Genomic DNA, 18,985 nt, shown 5'->3' on the forward strand with positions numbered 1-18,985 from the left:
AGAATACTTTTAAAATTTATTAAAAAGAATTGAAATTCTTCAATAAGTTTTATTATTTATGAAAATAATTGAATGATTGCGATGAATTTTATAAAAAAATTTATAAATAATTGAATTTTTGTAAAATTTTTATTAATTTATGAAAATAATTAAAGGTTTTGCGTAGAATTTTATAAAATTTTTTTTTAAAAATTGAATTCTTTTGAAAAATTGTATTAAAATGGATATTAAAAATCATTGAATTGAGGGAAATTTTTGAAAATAATTGAAATTTTGCCAAGAATTTTATTAAAATTTTTGAAAATAATTGAATTCCAGAGAACAATTTAATTATTTTGTTCGCAGTTTTAAAGAATAATTTTTTCAATTATCAATTATTTTTATAAATTATTATTTAAATTCTTCTAAGGAATTCAATTATTTTTAAAAATAATAAAATTCTTCTAAAAGTTTTCAATTATTTTCAAAAATTGTTATAAAATCCTTGAAAATAATAAATTTCTGTAAAATTTTAATTAAATTCCTTCAAAGAAATTAATTATTTTCAAAAGTTGTTAATCCTAATGCGTGTCACTTTTTTCTCCACGCAGGGCTCGAACTAGGTCCGTAAATCCCATAAAAGTCCATAACTTTGCTTGAAGTCCGTAAAAGTCCGTTTTTTTAAAATAGTCCGTAAAGTCCTTAATTTGATTGAAAAAGGTCCGTAAAGTCCGTAAATTGTACGATATAATTTAGATAATTTTAGAGAAATTTCAAATCATTGTAGGAATTCAATTACATATTTTCAAAAGTAATCAAATTCTTCCCAAAAATTAAATTATGTTCAAAAATTTTTAAAAATTCTTGTAAAAATTTCAATTATCTTTAGAAATAATTAAATTCTTCTCCGAAATTCAATTGTTTTTAAAAATTTTAATAAAATTTTTGGCAAAATTTCAATTATTTTAAAAAATTTTTTCTCAATTCAATGATTTTTAATATCCACTATTTCAATAAAATCTTTCAAAAGAATTCAATTATTTAAAAAATTGTTGATTAAATTCTTTGGGAAAATTCAATTTTAAGAACCATTCAATTATTTAATAAAATATTTATTTTTGTATTTAAATAATTGAATTCTTGTAGAATTTTCTAATAAAAATTTATTTTCATTCCATAAAAATGAATTTCAGTGAAAATTTTAGATTATAATTGAATATTAAAAACATTAGAGCGCAAATTTTTAGAAATAATTGAATTTTGAAAAGGTTTCAGATTAAAATCTTTGAAAATTTGAATTTTTCATACATTTAACTAACAATTTTTTGGAATTAACTTTTTTTTGAGAAAGTTTAATTGCTGATTTTTTATATTATTTGAATTTTTTTAAAATTTTTGAAAATAATAATTGAATTGACAATGATTTTATCACTCGGTCATCTTTAATTATTACAAAATATAAAGAAATCGATCACTCCGAGTCAAAGACTCGGAGTTATTGATATCTTCATGTTTTATAGTTATGAAAAATTTAATTAAAATATTTTTTTATTTGACTCGGACTGGTTATATTTTTGTCAGCACTTGGTCCGTAAATGGTCCGTAATTTTTGTCATTTTTGGTCCGTAAAGTCTGTATTTTTAAATACTTTCACTGGTTCGAACCCTGTCTACAGAATAATATTCCGAAAGGTTTAAAGAATATGTAGAATTTTTTTTTTCAAATAAAAATTTTATTGGTAAAGAGGTTTTTTTTACATATTCTTTATAAACAAACAATTTTTTTGTTTATTAAAATTTAATATCTTTAAACAAAATAATTTTTATTTGAAAGTTGGATTCAAGTCAAAAATAATACCGGTTGAAATCAGAATCATTGAAATCGGCTAAAAAGTTTTTCTAAAATTAATTTTCTAAAAAAAGTAATAAAAATTTTCAATTGTTAAATAAATTTTGTCTTTGCAAAATTCTTTTAGATAGTTATTTTTTATATAAAATGCTATCAGGAGAATTAATATTTAGGAAAAAATAAAAATTTTTATTGTCACGTTTCAGAAATTCTGACTTTAATTTTAAATTAAACAAAGACTGTCTTAAAAATATGTTGCATCTTAAATTAAGGCTTAATTAAATTTCTCATGGCTGAAAATAAGACTTTTTTTTTACTGTGGTAGCTGTAGAAACATTTCACCATAAACAAGATCGAATTTGTCTCGAAGAGGGAAATGAATCACGAATGTTGAAAAAAAAATAAATAAAATATACAGAGAGAGAGAGAGAGAAGAAAAAGATTTCGCTCTGTTAAAATTGACGTCATACAACTACCTGCCCGATTCTACATAAGTGACGTCTCTCCACGTGCCGCAACGCATAAAGTAACCACCATTAACAGACCATAAATTCCATTTGGCGCTGCGCGTTATGCCGGCCCAATGTTATGTATGAGCGTCGTTAGTGTTAATAGAGTGTTAACTGCTTCTATATACCCAGCTCGATTCTGCGTTCAAGTAGGTGTGTTGGGATTTCGCTTTAGGATTCTGGCAATGGGTTTGCGTGTGGCTACTATATACTAGTAACACCGTTCTGCTGTTTTGCATAGAGAAGTCATCAATTTTCAGCATTACTCACCCCCCCCCCCATCACCTACTGTTCTTCATTCCTCCCACTCTCACGTCTCCGCATATAACGCACGGGATGCACAACTCTCCCCCCCCTGCACATAGTAGTCGGTGCAAACTACAATCATCCACCCGAAACCACCCCCCCCCCTTTTGACCACGCGGTCCCATTCGCTCCGCAACAATCCCACTCGACTGCTTTACGTAATACAATTCATATCGAAGATAATTGAATGCCTCCTGAATGTGTGCATATATATATATATAGTCTCCCCTGTGTTTACAGGCGACGCATTTCCATTGTCCTATACACTACCAGGACGATTTAATTAATTCCTACGTTGACGATTCGCTCTTGACCAATAATACATTTGGGAATTTAGTTTTTGAATTGCTTTTGTATATATGAATTTGAATATTCATTTAAAATCGAATCATATATTTTTTTAGGGAAAGGAGAATTTGTTATGCGAATATTATTTTCAACTTGTTCTTGATTTTTTTTTATTCGATTCAATATTTTAAAGAGTTCAATTCGTTTACCTCGATACTTCGATTATTCGAAACTTCAATAATTCAATACTATTTTAATTTAAATAATAATTTAAAAAATCGTTTTTTATTTTTTTTAATTTAATTCAATTGTTTTAATTCCAGTTCTTCAATAACTAAATTCAACTTATTCGATATAATTATAAACTCTTTCATTCGATGAATTTCATATTTTAATTATTAATTCAAATTTTTTTCTTTCTTTAAATATGCTCTTAATTTGAATATTGAAATAAATTATTTCAATATTTCAATTCGTAATTCAATTTGTTATTTGGTTTCAATTTTAAACATCAATTATTTTGTATTGATCAATTTTATTCAAATTAACAATTCAATTATGACCAAAGGTCAGGGAATTTAGGGAAAAGTCAGGGATCTTTAGTAAAAGTAACTGGATAAAATTAAATGTTTAAAATTCATAAGAAAACTATGAATTTTTTTTGTCTATTTTGTTTGCCTTATAAACTAGAAAATCACTACAAATTCTAATATTATGTAAAACATTCAAATTTTTTTCTACTTCTGACAATAATTTATTTTTAAATATAACTTGAAGAACTATATCATAAAATTATTACTTAAAAATTATTTAATGAATACTTCTACTAAAATATATCCAAATTAATTGAATTTTAAGAGTCGCGTTTACAATTTTCATAAATAAATGAACATTAAAAGATTAAATTTAAAATCTTATAAAATTTAATATTAAATTAAATTTAATTAATTATTAAAAATAATGGATTTATAGAAAAATTTTAATTAAAAATAAAAAAAAAATTAATTTTGCAGAAGTTAGATTGCAGAAATTTAGTTATTTTTAAAAGTATAATAGAATTCTTCCCAAAAATTTACACTGTAAACAAAAGGTTCTAAATTTGAGCTGATTTTTGGTATTAAAATAGAAGCAAATAACGATTTAATACCAAAATTGGTACTAAATTAGTATACCCTTCTTTTTACAGTGTAATTATGTCAAAAATTTTTTTTTTAAATTCTAGTCAAAATTTCAATTATTTTTATAAGTAATAAAATTCTTCTTTGAAATTCAATTATTTTCAAAGGTTTTGTTATAAAATTTTTTATAAAATTTAAATTAGTTTCAAAAATTTCCTTCAATTCAATAATTTTCAATAACTACTATTTTAATCAAAAATTTTCTAACAGAATTCAATTATGAACAATTTGTTTTATAAACTTCTTGGCAATAATTCAATTATTCTTATAAATAATAAAACTGTTCCCAGACTTCTAATTATTTTTAATACAATTTTAATCAAATTAAAATTAATTTAATCATTAAAAAATTTGTTGATAAAATTTTTTATGAGAATTCAATTTTAAAAAATAGCAATTATTCAATAAATTATTTATTTTTGTATTTAAGTAATTGAATTTTAGTGAAATTTTCTAATAAAAATTAATTTAAAAATTAATTTTAGTTATAATTTTTAGGTAATAATTAATATTAATAATAAATGAAATATAATAAAATTTCATTTATAATAATATTCATTTATAATAAATGAAATTGAAAATATTAAAAGCATTTTAGCAAGAATTTGTAAAAATAATTGAATTTTGAAATAAAGTTTCAAATTCAAATCTCTGAAAATCTAAATTTTTCATACGCATTTAACTAACAATTCTGTAGAATTAATTTTTTTAAAAAAGTTTATTTCATTTTTTTGAAATTTTTTAAAGTTTAATTATTTTCTCAAAACATTTAATTGAAGAATTTCCGAATAATCAATTTATTATTTATGAAAGTAATTGAATTCTTTCAACGAATTTTATTACATTTTTTTAAATAATTGAATTCATGTGAAAAATGTTAGTAGCACATGTAAAAATAATTAAATTCTTGACAAAGATTTTATTAGAATTTTTGTAAATAATTAAATTTTTTTTTTGAGAAATTTTATGGAAACAAAATTAATGAATTATTTTAAGGAATTAAAATCAAATTCTTTTCCAAAATTCAATTATTTTGATAAATATCAAAATTCATCACAAGAATTAAATTTTTTTAAAAAGTAATAAAATACTTAGCAGAAATTAAATTATTTTTAACAATTTTTTTAAATTCTCATGAAGAATTAAATTATTTAAACAAAATTTAATAAAATTCTTCGCATGAATTCAATTATTTTTTAAATTATTATTTAAATTCTTTTCAAGAATTCAATTTTGGTTTAAAATTTCTTTTCGTGATCTGTATAATTCTCTACTGTTTGTATTATATACATATATATTGTATTTGTTGTAAATCAATTGTTCTCATGGTTCTCCTGGGACAAAATAAAGAAATTCTAATTCTAAATTCTAAAATTCTTCCGAAAGTTTTCAATTATTTTCAAAAATTGTTATAAAATCCTTTAATATAATAAATTTCTGTAAAATTTTAATTAAATTCCTTAGATGAAATTAATTATTTTTAAAAGTTATTAATAAAAATCTTCGTTAAAATTAAATTTTAAGAAACAATTAATTATTGAATACATTTTTTTATTTTTGTATAAAAATAAATTGAATTCTCATAGAATTTTCTAATAAAAATATGGTTTTAAAAATGAATTTCGGTTAAAATTTTAGATAATAATCACTGGGTTATCTTTAATTATTATAAAAAAAATGAAGAAATTATTATTTATTATTAAATAAAAGTGCCTCGAGCTACGCAATTACTGTATCGATCAAAATTATACTCTAATAGTTCAATACACTGCCAACCTGAAATTGAGTTTTGCATGAATTACCAGTAATTATATGTTTTTCAGAAGCATAACAAGGATAAATTTTCCTTTTTTTCACGTCACTAACGTATTTCGTCTCCCTCGGTACATAAGTATTTCGTCCTTGTTCTTTTCCGTGTGTACCAAAAAAAAAAAAAAAAAAAGAAAAAGAAAAAAATAAGAAGAAGAAGAATAAAAAGACAGCCAGCTCTCTTTGACGGAAACAGGAGCTGAATAAGGGAAGTTGGCATGAAGCGACCATACAGAGGACATAAATCTACCAGGGACGTGGCGCTGACTGAGGGGAACATGCATAAACCTTATCTTCTCTAGTCCTTCATCTTTCTCTGACCTGACGTAATTACATACTCGTTTTCATGCGCAAGACGCGTGCTAAAAAAAATTCTTTAACCTTCATATTATTCTCACTATACTGCTGCGCCCGGTGAACCATGACAGTGAATAATTTTATTACATCCCTAATGAATCCCGAACAACGAAAACTGATTTTTGATGCTATGCTTAATAATGTTTATAATATAGTTTTTCTGCAAGTTTTATTTATTTATTTATTTTTTTTTTGAATAAAATTCAAGATTATTAAACTCATCAAATTTCCATTAGAGGAATCACGACCATCGAATAAGCCAGACAGTAAAAAAGTAAATCAGTCTGATTTCGTCTGTAAAATGTATATGACCTTTAATTTAGAAATTATTAGAAATTTTTTTTTTTTTCAAATTCAAAATAATGGACAAAATATCGAAAATTTCGAATAGTCAGAAAAACAAATTTTAGACACATTTTCTCATCACACAAATTTGACTAAAATTAGTATGAAACTGACATCTATATCTAATCATTTTTAAAGTGAATCAGAAAGTTCTTTAGGGACAAAATTTTGTCTTGAAATCAGAGAAAAATAAAATAAAATTTTTGTGGTAAGCCTATGGTCAGGAAAAAATTTAAAAAGTGATAAACATTTTTAAAAAATGTGGGTCACTTTTACCAATTTATTTTTTCCAATCTGTTTTTTTTCAAAAATAATTTTACCATAATGACCAATTTTTCCAAAATTTAAAATTTTGTGAAAAATGTCAAAAAATTATTTTGCCAAAACCAAAAATTACAAAAAGAAATTTTCCAAAGATACTGCTGAAAAAGTTATGTAGAATTTCACTGGAATCATTCTATATAAATTCTAGTGAATATATTCTAAAGAATTTCACTGAAATGAAATCTTATAGAATTTCTACATGAATTCTACTATAAATTGAAGTGAACTTTAATTTTAAAAAATATAAAGTTCTTTAAATAAAATTAGCAACGTTAAAAATAATAATAGATTTTAAAAATTTTCTAATTTAAATTTTTGTTGAAAACAATAAAAAAATTAAATTTTGAAGAAATTACAAATAATAGCAGAAATTCAATTGTTTTCAGAAAAAAATGAAATTCTTCTTACAAATTCAACTATATTCCAAATTTGAAAAACATTCTCGTAAAAATCCCAAATATCTTTATAAATAACAAAATTCTTCTCCAAAGTTCAATTATTTTAATAAATGTCAAAAAATTCTTGTCCTAATTTCAATTATTTTCAAAAATTTTTCTAATTTTAATGATTTTCAATATCTGCTAATTTAATAAAATTGCACAAAAAGAATTCAATTATTTAAAAAAAATTTAATAAAATTGTATGCAAACATTTAATTAATTTAATAAATAATAAAAATTTCACAGAAATTCAATTATTTTCATAAATAATACATTTTTTTAAAAGAATTTATGTTCCCCCACAGAATAATAAAATTCGCAATTCTTATAAAATTTCCTAAAAAAGTTTAAATATATAAAATATAATTTATTATAAATGCTTTTGAAGTTGATTTCACCGCATAGAGAAATAGAATTTAGAACGAAATTCACACAAATTATCGTCGTCTCGTTTATCAGATTTAGAAACGATTCATCAATTCGTTTTGACTTTGCTGTTTGGATTTATTGCTTCTTCTGACGATTCTCTTTCTCTCTTCTCATCGCGCGCGCACGAGAAACGCGATCTTATCTTGAATAATTATACGTGTAGATGAAATTCATTACGAGTGAAGGAATTTAATTAATCCTAGCAAAACATTTATTAGAAATAGATAGCAAAATTCGATTATAGAAAAAAAAAAAAAAAATGAAGAGATGAGCGATTAAGAAAAATTGAGATAGTAACAGAAATTTGATTTATACTATTTTGAAAATTTACTTTATATATGTAATCGAAAACACAATTCTGTTTATGAATTTATTATCTCCCCTTTAGCTTGCTAGAATTTTTTAAAAAAGAAGCGGAGGATTAAAAAGGGACTAAAAAGTAATTTTAAGTTTGTGATAGGAAGAATAATAGTAAAAAAAACTTAGAAATCGGTGAAGTAGTGCGCAAGCGCTAGAGTGGGGGCAATGGGAGTGAGAAGGAAAGATCGGAGTTTCTCTCTCACTCTCATTGCCCCCACTCTCGCACATGCGCCTCATATTCTTCTTGTAGTTTAATATCTTACGCGTTTCATAGCAATTTTAAATTATTTTTTTTTGAAAAAGTCTTTAAACTTTTTTATTATTACAAAAATAGGATTGAGTATAGCAAAAAATAAAAATATATTTTTTTTCTATTGGAAAATTATTTATTATCAAAAAAAAGAATATAAATATAATTTTTCTCCGCATCAATTTGAAGTATAGAAAATATTTTCCCTTTTGAAGGGAAATAAAATCAGAATAAAATAAATTGATTCAATTATGAATTTGACCCAATTATTTAAATTTAATTCAATTAGGAATTTTTTTTTGAATAATTTGCGGTAATATAATTTTTAAAAAAATATAATGTCTATTTATATAGAAAATATGTCTATATTGTTGCTTATTGGATCATTTTGTATGGCTATAGGAGAAGCGGTTGTATATATACATAACGTAGAAAGGGACATAAATCAATAATATCGCTGCCACCCCTTCCCCTCTCTTTCCTTTCGACCCCCCTTCATGAACCACCCTCGCGAATCCCCTATCGTCTCTCCTCTCTAACCACCATGCGACGCCGGCGTCTCTCTCGCAATCAATGTTCACGTCTCCGGCGTCGCAAATTTTATGGAACCAGTGTCATCCGTCGACACTATCGCAGAAAAAATATATACATGAAATTTTTATTAAAATTCACCTATACAATACCCTTAATTTCATATTTTTTTCTTATTTCTCTTATATTCCAAAAATTTTCGAGAAAGAAAATAATAATTAGAAATGGAAAATTAATTTTATTATTAGCAACTGACTTCTCATTCACTTTTTTAAAATAAAATTAGCAATTTTAAAAATAATAGAACGTACAAATTTTAAATTCAAATTTTTTTTTTTTGATGTAAAAATAAAATATGAATTGGAATATATAGTTTTAATATTATTATAATTATAATAATCATATATTTTGACATAGGGATTTCAGGGAAAAGTCAGGAATTTTTATTAAAAGTACTGAAAACAATTAAATTTTTAGAATATATAAGAAAATTCTGAATTTTCGTGTCTTTTTCGTTTAATTTATAAACTATAAAATTACCACGAATTCTATAATATAAAACCTTCAATTTTTTCAATTTCTGACAAAAATTTCTTTTTAAATAACTTAAATCTTGAACAACTATCATAAAATAAATAAATTATTTAATGAATAATTTTACTTAAATATTTCATAATTAATTCAATTTTAAAAGAGTTGCGTTTACAATTTTCATGACTAAATGAACTTCAATCGGTTTCAATTTGAAATTTTTTTGAATTTCAATATTTCAATATTGATTGCAGAAATGCAATTTTTTTCAAAAGTAAAAAAATTCTTATCAAAAATTCAATTATGTTTAAAATTTACAAGAAAATCTTGACAAAATCCCAATTATTATCTTTATAAATAAAAAAATTCCTCTTCAAAATTTAATTATTTTCAAAACATTTAATAAAATCCTTGTCAAAATTTCAATTATTTTCAAAAATTTTCCTCTTTTCAATGATTTTCAATATCTAATATTTTAAAAAAATTACCCCAAAGAATTCAATTATTTAAAAACAATTTTAATAAAAATTGTACGCAAACAATTACCTAATTATCTTCATAAATATTAAAAATTTCACAGGATTTCAAATATTTACAATTTTTTTATAAGTTTCTTCACACGGAAAGAGAATATATATTAAATTTTGTAAAAATATTTTCAAATTGGGGAAAAAGTGCGACAAAGCGAAATTTTGATATAAAAAATACTAAACTTTAAAAAAAAGTTTTGTGAAATTTATTAAAGTTATATTAGAATTTAATTAATATTCTTGATATTTGATATAATTATACTAAATTTCACATAAGTTTTTTTAAAGTTTAGTATTTTTTATATCAAAATTTCGCTTTGTCGCACTTTTTCCCCAATTTGAAAATATTTTTACAAAATTTAATATATATTCTCTCTCTGTGCACAATAATAATTCCATTATTTTCAGAAATAATAAAACTCATCGAAGAATTTCAATTATTTTTAATACAATTTTAATCGCATTCCTTGAAAAATGTGACTATTCTAAAAAATTGTATTAAATTTCGTCAAAAGAATTCAATTCTTCAAAAATTTGTTAGTAAAATTCTTTATAAGAATTAAATTTTAAAAATTGTTCAATAAATAATTTACTTTTGTATTTAAATAATTGAATTCTCGTAGAATTTTCTAAGAAAAATTTATTTGAAAATGAATTTTAGTTTAAATTTTAGATAATAATAGAATATGGAAATAATTTTTAAAAAGTTACAGTAACAATATTATTATAATATAAAATAATTATTTTAACATTCTATCCCATTCAATTATTAGAAAACATGAAGAAATCGATCGCAGATAATCGTTATCTTTATGTTTTTGTTTTATAACAATATTTTTAAAGTTGATTAATTTCAAAAAGGTTTGAACTTGAATGTCTTGAAGAATTTTTTAACTACTACGAAAAAATAATAATAATTAAATATTTAAAATATTTAAAAAAGAAATTATTGTTTTCAAATAATTTTACAATTAAAGGAATTTGTAAATAGAAAAACATTTTTTTCAATATAATTTTTTTCTTTATTTTCCAAAAATTCAATAATTTTCAGTTTTATTTTTATTTTTCAATTGAATTTTCTAAAAATTCAATAATTTTCAGTTTCATTTTCAATTAAATTTTCTAATTGACAAATACAATTTATAAACATTTTTTTCCTTTATTTTTAAAAAACTTTGACTTTTATTAAAACAATTGAAATTAAGAAATAGAATTGATGCAAATTATTTGCTTATAAAAATTCAGAATTTTCTACAAAAATATTAAGAAACGGGAATATCTAATGTTTTTCTTGCCAAAAGAAAAAAATGAGTTTGTAAACAATATTGTTATTGAGAAATAAAAATTATGCATAAAATGGGTGTATTTCCTACTTCGAAATCAAAAATTTTTTAACAATTAACAATTTTCAAGTATTTTTTATAAATAAAAGGGAGAATAATTTGCATAAATTGTTTAGATCAGTAAAACTAAATTTAATATAGAAAAAAGCATACTACAAACAAAATGAGTATATTTTTTATTCATAATTTTTTTTTAAATTTTCTAATTTCTAATATTATTTTATTATAAATCATAAAAAAATACCTGCATATTTTTGATTTGTCAAACATTATTTAAAAAAAGCATATACAGAAACTAAACTTCAAACTGCGGACAGAATGAATGAATGAATACGGAGATTAATATTATTTTATTATTATTATTATTATTATTATTAATTATTATTATTATTATTATTAATATTATTATTATTAATATTATTATTATTAATATTATAATTATTAATTATTATTAATAATAATATTATTTTATGAAAAATATTTTTCAGTATTTCTTGATTCTGCGGACAAAAAATTAAATTATAAAAACATGTTTTCTTTTAAAAAAAACATTTTTTTCTTATTTTGATACTGAATCTTATAAAATCTTTAAAGAAATAAAATAAGAGAAAGGGGGATTTCTCTTAAAATTGCTTCTTTAATGCTATATAATATAATGATAAGTTATATACATTTAAAAAACGAATATTTTTCATATTACATTTTTTTTTCTTTTAAAAAAATGCAAAAAAAAAATTAACTAATTTACTTTTAAGTGCGCTCCTTGAGAAACATTAAATACTTTTAAATTACATGTTTATTTTTATTTTCTGAAAAAAAAAAATAAAAATTTCTAACCCAATCATTAAAGAAGCGCTCTGCGTTGTTTTTTCTTCTTCTTCTCAATCCAAGTATACAATTTTCTTAATGACAAGAATTGAATTCGAAAACCAGTTCATTAAAGAGTTTACCAAAGCGAAACTATATACGCGACTATAAAAGAGAAGAGACACAGGTCGCTTTTTCCCTGCGCGATTCGAGGTATGGCCTCGATATATATAGGCGCGCAAGAGGTTAAATGCAAAAGCTTGTAAGGGATGCGTAGGGGTCTCTCGTGCGCGGAGGGTTACAAAACATTCTCGCAATTAGCAGGATGCCTCGATGACACTTGGTGTGTATCCCCCTGGGTGTCAACTCCGCCTGCTATATAGAATCGCGAGAGTTTCGCGAACACCACCCACCTCCCCCCCCCCCTTCACCTTCCTTCTACCATTTCCCACTCTGCTATATATATATATATATATATATATATATATACTATAACAGAGTATTCTATCTCGTTTTTTTTTTTATCCCATGTGTGCACGAGGATCCAACTACTACTCTTGGGTCGAAAAAGCTTAAATAATAGAAAAAAAAACAAACATCAGAGGAAAAAGAAAGTTATTCGATTTATGTTTTCAGATCGCTGGGGAGATTTTTCACTTCCTTCTCTTTTTCTCTTATGGGGAAAAATTGAAAATTGGACAGGTTTTATGGAGACGAAAAATATATTAGCTTCAGAAAGGAAAAATTTGAGAAGAGGGGGGATGAGAAGGTATTTCTTTTCTGAAATCACTGTTTTTTTTTAAATAATTATTAATTTAGTGGGTAAATAATTATATGAAACGATCGCTTTAACAAAATTTCAATATTAATACGACTGAATGAATTTCATGACTGAATTTTTTTATAAAATTAATCTTATATTTTTATATTTTTAATTTTTTTCATATTTTCAAGCTATGGGCAAAGAATGGCGAACAATGGGAAGAAGCAAAACTATTTTTTTATATTTTCAAACTATGGGCAAAGTATGGTAAACATGGGACAAAGCAAAACTATTTTTTTTTTAATTTTTAAACTAATATGGGCAAAGAAAATCAATGTTTTTCTTCATATTTTTAAACTATGGGCAAAAAGTATGGCGAACCTTATGAAAAATAAAATATATTTTTTCACATTTTCAAACAATGAGTAAAATATGAACCTTATTAAGAAAAAAAAGTAGATTTTTTTCATATTTTTAAACTATATATGAGCAAATTATGGACATCCATGGGAAGAAAAAGAAGAAGAAAACTATTTTTTTCATGTTTTTATTAAACTATAGCAATGAGTGTTCAATAAGTTTTATGCCAATTCACGTTAATAAAATAAAGAAATTAATAAATAATCAATATAAAATTTTATTAAATGTATAATTCATTAAGTAAATACACGGAGAAAAATATAAAGTAACTTTTACTACTTTTATAGTAAAAAATTTCCGGTAAAGCATTTCTGGTAATTTTTACTACTTTTGGAGTAAATTTTGCTACGTTCGAAGTAAATTTTACTTATTTTTACAAATATTTACTTCGAACGTAGCAAAATTTACTCCAAAAGTATAGTAAAAATTACCAGAAATGCTTTACCGGAAATTTTTTACTATAAAAGTAGCAAAAGTTACTTTATATTTTTCTCCGTGTAGGTTTTTTTATTCAATATAGGTTTTAAGCCAATTCATGTTAATAAAATAAAAAAATTAATAAATAATATAAAATTTTATTAAATGGATAATTTACTGTAAGTTATGGTGAATCATGAGAAAAAGCAAAACTATATTTTTAAAAATAATTTTTCCAATGTTTTTGGGGATTTTTTATATATTATTTTAAGGAAGTTTTCAAGAAGTTAAAAGAAATTTTTCCAAATTTTTGGCAATTTTTCTATATTATTTTAAAGGAATTTTTTTTAAACGTTTATGCGCGAGAATTTTTTCAAATTCTCAGAAATTTTTCTATATTTTCATAAGAAAAGTTTCCTAAACTTTTTAAGGAATTTTTCCAAGATTTCAAAAAACTTTTTTTACATTTTCATAACAAAAATTTCCTAAATGTTTAAGAGAATTTTTCCAAACTTTTGGGATTTTTTCTATAAATTATTTCTTGATGTTTCTAAATTCATGAAAAGTTTTCAATAATTTTTTAGAAAAATAAATTCCCTTATTTATATTAGTAAATTTTTAAAAACAATTAGTGGAATTTACTTCATAAATTTTTTTTCGGGAAATTTCCAAAATTTTTCTTACACTGTAGGAAGAAAAAAAAATGATTTTTTTCAAATTTTCAATAAACTATCTATGGACAAAGTATATGTCGAGCCTAATGAAGAAAAAAAATATTTTTTAAATGTTTTTAAACCATCGGCAAAGTATATGTGCAAACTATGAGAAGAAAAAAAATTATTTTTAAAAGTAATTTTCCCAATTTTTATGAGAATTTTTACATATTATTTTAAGGAAATGTTCAAGACGTTAACAAAAATTTTTCTATTATTATTTTCAAGGGATTTTTCCAAACGTTTATATGGGAATTTAAATTCTTAGAATTTTTCCTATATTTTCATAAGGAAAGTTTCCTAAACTTTTTATTAAGTAATTTTTCTAAAATTTGAGAAACTTTTTTATATTTTCATAATGAAAATTTCCTAAACTTTTAAGAAAATTTTTCTAAACTTTTGGAATTTTTTCTGTACAATTATTTTATGGGATAATGTTTCTAAATTCATAGGAAGTTTTTGATAATTTTTTAGAAAAATATTAGTGATTTTTTTTAAATAATTAGTGTAATTTACTTCCTAAATTTTTTATTTAGAAAATTTCCAAAATTTTTCTTACAGTGTTGTTTCTAAATTTTTGAGATTTTTCTAAAAATTATTCATTCATGGGAATGTTTCTAAATTCATAGGAAGTTTTAGATCATTTTTTAGAAAAAAAGTTTTTTGGAAAAATATTAGTGAATTTCTCTTAATAATTAGTGGAATTCGCTTCCTAAATTTTTTTTGGGAAAATTTCCATAATTTTTCTTACAGTGTAGGAAGAAATAAAAATGTTTTTTTCATATTTTCAATAAACTAAGGGCAAAGTATGACGAACCATATAAAGAAAATATTTTTTTTTCATATTTTCAAACTGTGGGCAAAGTTATATATATATTGGTGAATCGTGATAAGAAGAAAAACTATTTTTTTCATATTTTTAAACTATATGAGCAAAGTATGTCAAACCGTACGAAATATGTTTTTTTTCACATTTTTAAACTGTGGGCAAAATTTTGTTTTTCTTGCTTCGACATCTTTTATAGTTTAAAAATATAAAAAAAATAGTTTTTCTTCTTCATAAGGTTCACCATACTTTGCCCATAGTTAAAAAATATGAATAAAACTTTGTTTTTCCTTCTCATTTTTTACCATATAGTATGAAAATATGAAAAAAACATTTCGTACTGTTCGCCATACTTTGCCCGCATAGTTTGAAAATATATAGTTTGAAAAGAACTTTTTTTTCCTTTGTCCATATAGTTTAAAAATTTTTAAAAATAGTTTTTTTCTTCTTCCCATGTTTTGCCATACTTTGCTCTCCCACAGTTCCAAATTTTGACATTAAACTTTAAAAACATAAAAAAAACTTTCTTTCTTCTCTCCATTTTTTGCCATTGGTTTAAATATATGGAAAAAATTCCACTATTTTTTCGCTAAAAATTTTCAAAATTGAAAGATATTTTGTATAGAATTGTACGTTTATAGGTCATATAGACCGAGTGTACGCTGGGTGCACTTAGTTTAGAAAGCTGCGCGCGCAAAACTTTAAGAGTGGGGGTGCGCATGCGCCGTACCTCCCGTATTGACATCACACGTCTCACTATAGCCTCAAAGTTGTTCTTCATTATTTCTATTATAACCAATTTCGTTATTTCTTTTTCTAACTAAAAAATATAAAGAAATATTTATCTTCTTATAACTAAAAAAATAAAAAGGAATATTTTTTCTTTTTCTAGAATCGATTGAAGATGATCAACAAGGAAATCGAATGCTTTCGAGATATTAACGGAAAAGAAGAAAGGAAACTTCTCAAGAAGCGAGAATTGACATTTTTTTCTAAAAGAAAAATATCTTCAAGACAATAAAAAAAAGAGTGGGAAATAAGAAGAAGAATCCAAAGGATTAATAATCAATAACGAAATCAATCAACCTGCAGTCGATAATTACAAAACTGTCATCAACAAAAAGAAGTTGGAAATAATCAATTTAGCTACTTTTCTTCAAGTTCCAATGAAAATCGAAGAAGAAGAAAGCAAAGGACCAATAATCAATAACGAAATCAATCGAAAGGGAAGCAATCAACAATTACAACTGTCATCAACTGAAGAAATTGCAATAAAAAAACATTTTCTCAATTTTTCCCCAATTTCCAAAGAAAATCGAAGAAAACTTTGAAGAAAATTTTGAAAATTGGTGAAAATTCGAAAACTGGCGCCCTTTATAGGGAGAGGGACGGGAGTCGGCCATTAAGTATATACAACCGTGACACCAGGAGGATGATGGTTCCAGGGAGTAGGTAGTGCCTAGACGGCGCTCCACCCAGTACTTAGTTAACGTCAAGGTTGCGGGCATGGGGCACGCTGTTTCCAGGGTACGGACCGCCCCTGACAATCCAGTACCGTACTCTCATTCGCTGGCCCATATTTCATCAGGACTTCGAGCATTAGCCTAATCTGTCCAAAAAAAAAGAAAGGAAAAAAATGCGGCCATTCATGGTAGTCACTGGAAATCACAGTGAGGTGCTGCCATCACCGTTGCGGAGAAATCATCAACTAATTCTCTCACTTTATATCGATTTTTTCTAATATCCGGACGTGCATTTTCATTGTCTCCAACGTCTTTTTTTTACCAAAAAAAAAAGTAATTTTTGTGAACAAAACTGAAATAATTTGAAGAAAACTGAAAAATAAAGTGCAATTTTTTTTTGGAGCAAGGTATCGAATTTTTTTTTAAAACTATTTTTAGTAAATATTTTGAGTTTGTTAATAAATTATTAAAAAGATTATTTAAACACTAGGACTAAATAATAATTTAAATATTTGTATATTTTTATTTTTTTCTGCATTGTCTTCTTCGGTTGTATTTTATTTTTCGTGACGAATAAATATACAAGTATCCTTCAACTACTTTTAATTATTTATTAAATTATTGTATTTTTTAAACAGATTTTTTAGCTAAAAGTTTCCATCATTTTCAAATTTATACTGTTTAAAAAAGGGAAACATTCAAAGTTAAAAATTGAGGGACTATTAACTATAGAAAATTTTCATCCTATTTGTATTTTTTTATCTTTTTCATTATTATTTGAAAATAATAAATAAATAATAACTTTAGATCACAAATAAATAATTAAGAAAATTTAAGAATTATGGAGTAAAAAATTTGAATGAAAAATAGAAAAAAATTCAAGTATGAAATAAATAATAACAAAATAGTAAAACATCAGTAATAGGAAAAAATTATCAAGAAATAAATAATAAGAAAAAATTTGAATAAATGATAAGAAGAAATTTAAATAAAAAATAAATAATAGAAAATTTTAAATATTCAATAAATAAAATTACAAATGAAAGGTAAATAATATTTAAATTGTATTTTTTGGGCTAAAATCATAGATTCATTGGAGGGCAAAAATTGTTAAAAACTTGTGAAAAACTTGCAGAAAGAAGATGCAACTGAATTCGAAAGATTTTTGGAGTCAGGTAAGTTTTTAAATAATTATAAACAATAACTTATAGATTTGTAAAATTCAAGTTAATTTTGAAAGAAAATTACAATTAAAACAGTGCGCCGCGCCGGCAGACAATTTCAACAATTCTGAATTTTATTCTGTAAAAATAAAACATTTTTTTCGAAATATTCATCGAAATCAAGAAAATTAAAATTTTCTTTTCAATAGTAATATTTTTTTTTATAATCAAAGTTTTCGAATCAAAATTTTTATAAGTGTAATAAAACTACAAAGGAAGTAAATTTTTACATTTTTCTAAAAGGATAACAAACTTCCTTCAAAAAATGGAAATTTCTAAAATAAAGTTCAAGTTTTTCTTCAAAAATAAGAAAATTAGAAGAAAATAAAGGCGGTAACGAACTATATTTATATTTGCAAAATTATTTTTATGTTTAAAAAATATATTTACCATTTTGAAAATACATTTATATTACGAAAATGTTTTTTTTCAAAAAAGAATTAAATGATGCCTTCAAAAAAAGCGGAAATTTGTTTAAAAAATCTTTAATTTGTTCTTTAAAATTTTTCCAGGGGAAATAAATTTCAAAGAATGCAAATTTTATCTTTTTTTAAAAAAAGAATAACAAACTTCCTTCAAAAAAATGAAAATTTCTTAAAAATAAGTTGAACTTTTTCTTTAAAAATTAGAAATTTGTGAAAATTAGAAAATTACAAAAAACTAAAACTACAAACTATATTTATATTGACAAATTAATTATTTTCATATTTAAAAACTATACTTACATTTTGAAAATACATTTATATTTCGTAAATGTATTTTTTTCTAGAAAAAATAAAGCGATGACTTCAAAAAATGCGGAAACTTTAAAAAGAGATTAATTTTTTTTCTTTAAAAATTAAAAAAAAAATGAAAAATGAAAGAAAAAAATAAAAGCAGTGAAAAATCACTTTTAAAACTATACTTACAAAAATATTTTGATACTTAAATATCTATTTATACTCTGCATACATTTATATTTCCAAAAAGTGATGGTAAAAAAAATCTTTTTCGAAA

At 23.2% G+C, this 18,985-nt stretch overlaps 1 long non-coding RNA gene across 1 annotated transcript in view; it reads left to right on the forward strand.

Annotated features, from left to right (window-relative positions):
• Positions 1–18,985, forward strand: part of LOC122503697 — a 56,863-nt gene that overhangs the window by 23,073 nt on the left and 14,805 nt on the right. Inside the window, exons 3-4 of the long non-coding RNA XR_006301773.1 lie at positions 16,196–17,173; positions 17,855–17,941. This is a non-coding gene — a long non-coding RNA (uncharacterized LOC122503697). The remainder of the gene's footprint in view (positions 1–16,195; positions 17,174–17,854; positions 17,942–18,985) is intronic.

Source organism: Leptopilina heterotoma, unplaced genomic scaffold (assembly GCF_015476425.1).
Source record: "Leptopilina heterotoma isolate Lh14 unplaced genomic scaffold, ASM1547642v1 Lhet_268, whole genome shotgun sequence".
NCBI classification, from domain to species: Eukaryota; Metazoa; Arthropoda; class Insecta; order Hymenoptera; family Figitidae; genus Leptopilina; species Leptopilina heterotoma.